The sequence below is a fragment of the Mus pahari genome, unplaced genomic scaffold (assembly GCF_900095145.1).
Source record: "Mus pahari unplaced genomic scaffold, PAHARI_EIJ_v1.1 scaffold_4485_1, whole genome shotgun sequence".
Classification (NCBI taxonomy): domain Eukaryota; kingdom Metazoa; phylum Chordata; class Mammalia; order Rodentia; family Muridae; genus Mus; species Mus pahari.
The window spans coordinates 114,117-120,168 of NW_018393870.1; positions in this window are offsets into that span (position 1 = coordinate 114,117).

Here is a 6,052-nt window from a genome sequence, read left to right on the forward strand (position 1 = left end):
GTGACTTAAACCTTTGTTGGATGTTATCAAGAGAGATACAAATTAACTGGTAAAGAACAAAAGGCTTTGCAGAAAATAAAGGAAGATTTTATAATTGTTATCAATTATAATGAATGGTAATTAAATACTAGCTGCTTATTTTATTTATGGTTATTAAATGTGCCCACAGCAATTGTTTGGCAAGAGAAAACATGAATGTAAAATCATCTTTCTTCACCTCAAAGTAAAGTTTTAACATCCTATTATAAGGCTGCTGTGGTGCTAACTAAGAATTGTAAGATAAATTCATGTATTTTAGAAAAACTACAACAAAAACTTCTGTCATAAAAACCTGACAATGTGTCTGTTCCTTGTTCCAAACAGCAATTAAATTGATTATTGCAAAATATTGATATTTGGCCTATTGCATACCATCATTTTAAATAAAATTGATAATCATTATCCTAAAGATAAGTTAAAGATTGTTTTTATGCATGCTTTTGTATCTTCTATACATTTAGGCATGCATGCATCCCATTTACTGTATTTAAAGACAGCGCTTCTATGGGAAAAAGTGTATGTGAATTGGATCACATGTCTATTCCTCTGAGCTTCCTCCTGCTTCAGCACAGATAGTTAAATTGTGTGCTGTAAACTGTGTTTTAAAATGTTGAATAATCAAGCTTTAATTTGTATATTAATAGTCAATATACTTCTCAGAGCTTACAATTTCTTAAAAATTGTTCATCCCTCAGATACTATAAATTCTCAAATTTGTCTCAAATTTGCAATTGTTTATGCATATACAACTCATAAGAAAAATGCTGTTCTTTTAAGAAGACTGTCTTTGCATATTTAAGAAATTATCCTAGATTGCCTGGACAAGACCTCTTAAGGCAATGCCATGCTAGATTTATATCCCAGGAGGATTATAGACCTGACACAAGAATAATTAGCCATATAATCTTATTCTTTACATCATCAAAATAGTAACGGCTTAAGATAATATTTTGGTATTTTTAGAGAATATGCACGTCAAATTGTAAAAAATTGTTCTTAGTGTCCTCAGCTTCTACCTATTTCCACATAATGGTGTTAATTCTTGAGGACTTATACTTTTTTTTTTTTTTTTCACTGTTCAAGGTTTATTTGTTGTTTTCCTCTTGGCATGGCACTTGGGTGGTTGGTTCCACCATCCATATGCAGATTTTATATTTCACATAATATTACATAATATTACAGTATACACTACAGATACATATAATACATAAAATATCCTGAAGAATAGTTATGTACAAGATATGGACAATGGGCTTACAGAAACCAGCTTCAAGGGTCTGTCAGGGGTCATGAGTAGGGAGGCAGAATTTAAGGTGAGGGTGGAGGGGAAATCAAATTCTGATTTTAATGTGATAGAAATATTCAACTCTGAAACACCTACAAGTTGATTTTTTGCCTTTAAGTAAACTTTTTGGACAGAAACAGAACACACTCAGATATGAAGCATCACATAAATAGTAAGATGCTCAAGATGAACACGCTATATAGCAGCCCCCAAGTCAACCTTAATAGTGCGTAGAGAATTTGGCAGACCCTTCCATCAGAGCACTAGGAAACACCAGTCCCCTCCCTTGGGACATCATAAATAGATGGCCTCTGCTTTGGGAATTTGTATAAGTCAGGTTACCCTTTTACAGTCTTTGTTTCTGGTTTTATTGACTAGGGTATATATAAGCTTCAATTAAGTTCTTTTTTTTTTTTTATTATTTTCTTTATTTACATTTCAAATGCTATCCCGAAAGTTTCCCATACCCCTCCCCCCACCTCTGTTCCCCTACCCACCCACTCCCACTACTTGGCCCAGGCCTTGCCTTGTGCTAGGTCATATAGAGTTTGGAAGACCAAGGAGCCTCTATTCCCACTGTTGGCCGATTAGGTCATCTTCTGCTACATATGCAGCTAGAAACACAAACCCAGGGGGTACTGGTTAGTTCCTGTTGTTGTTCCACCTACAGGGTTGCAGCCCCCTTCAGGTACTTGGGTACTTTCTCTAGTTCCTCCATTGGGGACCCTGTGTGAGGACTTATACTTAATCAATTACTGCAAATGGATACTCTTATTTCTGATAAATAAATAAAATATGCACATGTGACTATTGATACCTTTTCAGGCTTTCTGCTCTATAAGAGAAACAACTAAAAGTAAAATTAGTCATTGCCTATGTTTAAAAAAAATGTTTTGTTTTGTTTTTTTTATATATATACTTGGTGTTCCAAATTAGATTAAAACAGATATTGGAACTGGCTATAACAATTAAGTATTTGTGATGTTTTGTCAACAATTTAATGTTACCCATGTTACTGAGACTTTTTATTATTCTCAAAGACAAGGTATTGTGGAACTTTAAAAACTATATCTTCTAAAAAAAAAAAAAAACTAAGAAGGGGAGGAATCATATCCCTGTGCACATTATTTAAATCACATTTTTATTTTTAAAATTTTAAAATTTGGATGTCAGAGAACTTACTAAATGCCTTATAGTATCTTAAAACTAGACATATTCATGTCTAGGTGAGATAAAAAGGATCTAATTTTTGGCATATGGCTTGATCTTGAACAACTACCCTATATGGGGAAGAGGGAAAGCTTGTGTTTTCTCTACAGAATGCTGCCGAAGCATGTCAACTTTCAGAATGATTTGTGTGTGACAGGCTGACCTGTGAGTTCACTGAGTGCCCTGACTATAGTGACAAGAAAACTGATTTGGGTATATGTTTTTGACCCAACTTTGCTTGCCTTTGTCCAAGATTGGACAATCTAAGCTGCCTTGCTTCAAGCTTTTTAACCTTATGGGACAGAGAACATTAGAGACCATGGAATCTGACTTAGAAAAATTAGTCATGAGAAGAAGTTATAGTGATTCTACTCTTTCCTTCAATGTGACCAGTTATTCTAAACTCAATCGTGGACTGGTCTAGTAATAATTCCAATATTAGAGATTCCTATTATGAAGATAGCTAAAAATCTTTATTAGCTAGCAGAGTTAACTTGGAGCTTATCCTATTTACATGTAAAACAGCTTTTCTGTTGATTCTCTAAGCCACCTTCCTTACACAGGGAGGCCAGAGTTCCAGCTTGATCTTTGCTAATTTGCAACTGAATAGAGAACCTGGACTTCCCCAAAGAAGGTTTTATCCTGTTGCTTTTCAACTGTCTCAGCTTTGCATTTCAAGCAGGCCAGTCACCTCCCTACAGCCTGACTTCAGCAAGCATGCAGCCTTGCCTCCAGCAAGCACAGGTGGCAGAAATTCATCAATATGAAGAAACATATTGAGTGTATATTGTGGCTTTGGTCTGATTTGAGAATAAGGTGTGCTATGAGGGCCGGTTAGCCAATGATGGACAACCAGATTTCAGAACTGTATCAATCTAAGACAGAGGTATATGCCAAGAGGCCGTGGTTTATTAATAATACACCACAGAGCCATGTCTGTGAAAAATAAACACAAACAAGCTGCGTATATTCTCCTTGATGAATAAGAATAGTTCATGGAAAAATCTGAATCCCCAAGCCAGGCACGGCCGCCAGCCAGCATAATTCCCAGGCAGGACAATGGAGCATAAATAAATTTTGTGCCCCAGTCAAGCTAATTTTTATTATACATTTTTTTGGGGGGGAATTGTTCCCTCCCCCAGTCTTGAAGCAGGCTGACTTTGACCTTGCTGCCACTTAGCATGAGACCACCTTGAGTGGAGCCTACCAACTTATATGGCTCTACTGTTCTGTCACCTACTGCTGCTCTTCTCTAAGGCACTGTTACCTGCTGAGAGACCCTTGAGATATTCCTGAGACCACATCTGGCAGATTGCCTACAGGCTCACAACAGGCACCAAGAATGGATTGGCAGGGGATGGGCCTACCCTCTTTATAAGCACAGACTCTTAGCAAACTTTGGGAGCCTTGAACAGAACATTATATCTTGGCCTCCATCATTTCTCTCACCATTTTCTCCCATACAGCTCCTGCCTCCCACTTAGGAACCCAGTTAGTGTGGCCGCAGGCAGCTACATGTAGGCTAGCCCCAATTAATTGTTGTGCTTTATAAGACTTGCTATGGTCATGGTGTCTGTTCACAGCAGTAAACCCCAATTAAGACATGGGTCTAAAAAGCTGCCATGATGACATCTACAGGAGACATCTACAGTGAGGACATCTAGAGCCTGAAAGGCAGAGCTCACTAGCACAGGAAACACTCACAGCTCAACACTAACTTACAGTGATCAAAACTGCTCAGAATGTAGGAAAAACGACCACAACTCACCAAAGGGACCCAAATCTTTAGAGGACAACAATGACAAAATGGAAGCAAGCAAGAAAAATGATGCTTGTTTTCCCAAAGTAAAGTTCATCAATTTTGAATGTTTAGAATATTTTTGGATGTATAACCAAGATCCAACCTTTGTACAAAGCCTCTTGGTGAAAACCCCATTGACATGCCACACCTCTCAAAAGCCAGGTACGCTACCTGCAGATCTTCTCTTCCCTGTCTGTTTCCCCATATCCAACCCACCAGCTCTTTTTGTAGTACACCCACAGCATCTCTCCTTTTCCCAACCACCAGCTCTCATCTCCAGTTAACCCCACAGGTCTTCCCCTGATACTTCCCTCACCCCATTAGTTGCTTATTTCTAACCCCCAACTCTAGCGGTGCCCTGTGACGCTGACAACAGGGATAACTTTACCCAGGGCAAGAAGTAGGGTAAAGGTGGACCTATACTTCTCCTTTGCTCCTGAGATCCAATTGTGACCTCCCTTTCCTTTCTGACCCCATCCCCAAGCGAGCACAAAGACCTTCTCTTCCAACCTTTCCTTCCCCAGCTCATTCCTGTATCCCAGTCCCAACACCAGCAATCATCCCCTGTGAACACAGCAGCTGAGCAGGCCAGGGAAGCAGACAATACACAACCATCATAATCCCCAAAATCCAGAGAGGAAACAGAAACCAAGGAACAAATCGCCGACTGATAAAAAGAAAGGTCCAGACATTAGCACCTAGACCTATAATTATCCCAAACCCAGATGCCTAGGGGCGAGAGCAAAAACACAATCACTAACACACAGGACAATATGTCTCCATGGGAGCCCAGCTATTGCACCACACCAGGCCCTGGATTTTCCAGCACAGTCGAAGCACAAGAAAAAGACCTTAAAATCAACTATATGAAGATGATAGAAATCCTTAAAGAGGATATAAAGAAATCCTTTACAGAAACTCAAGAACACCCAAACTATGGAAGGGAACAACAAAACTGTTCAAGACCTAAACAAGGAAATAGAAACAATACAGAAAACAGAAATTGAAGGAATTCTGGAATTGAAAAACTCGGGAATTTGAGGATGAACTACAGAAGTAAACTTCACCAACAGAATACAAGCCATGGCAGAGAGAATTTCACGAGTGGACAATGCCACAGAAGAAATGGATACACTGGGCAAAGAAAACATTAAATCTAAAAAATTCCAGATGCAGAAAAATCATAACTGTTCCTGTTTGAAAGAACTGCAGGGACAAAAATGGAGAAGAGCCTGAGGAAAAGGAGGTCCAGTGACAGGCCCAAGTTGGCATCCTGCTCAAGAGAGGCCCCAAAGCCTGACACTATTTCTGAAGCTATGGAGTGCACACAAAAAGGGACCTATCATGACTGCCATCTGAAAGACCCAAAAAGCAGCTGAAAGAGCCAGATCAGATGCAGATATTTACACCCAACAGAAGCTGCCGACCCCTGTGGCTAAATTAAGGAAAAGCTGAAAGAAGCTGAGGAGGGGGACCCTGTAAGAAGACCAGCAGTCTCAACTAATGTGGACCCCTAAGATCTCTTAGACAATGGGCCACCAACCAGGCAGCATACACCAGCTGATATGAAGCTCCTAACACACATGTAGCCTAGGACTGCCAGGTCTGGACTCAGTCAGAGAAGATGCACCTAACCCTGAAGAGATCGGAGGCCCCAGAGAGTGGGGAGGTGTGGTGGTGTCGGGGTATAAGACTTGGGGACATTCTCCTGGGGGGGG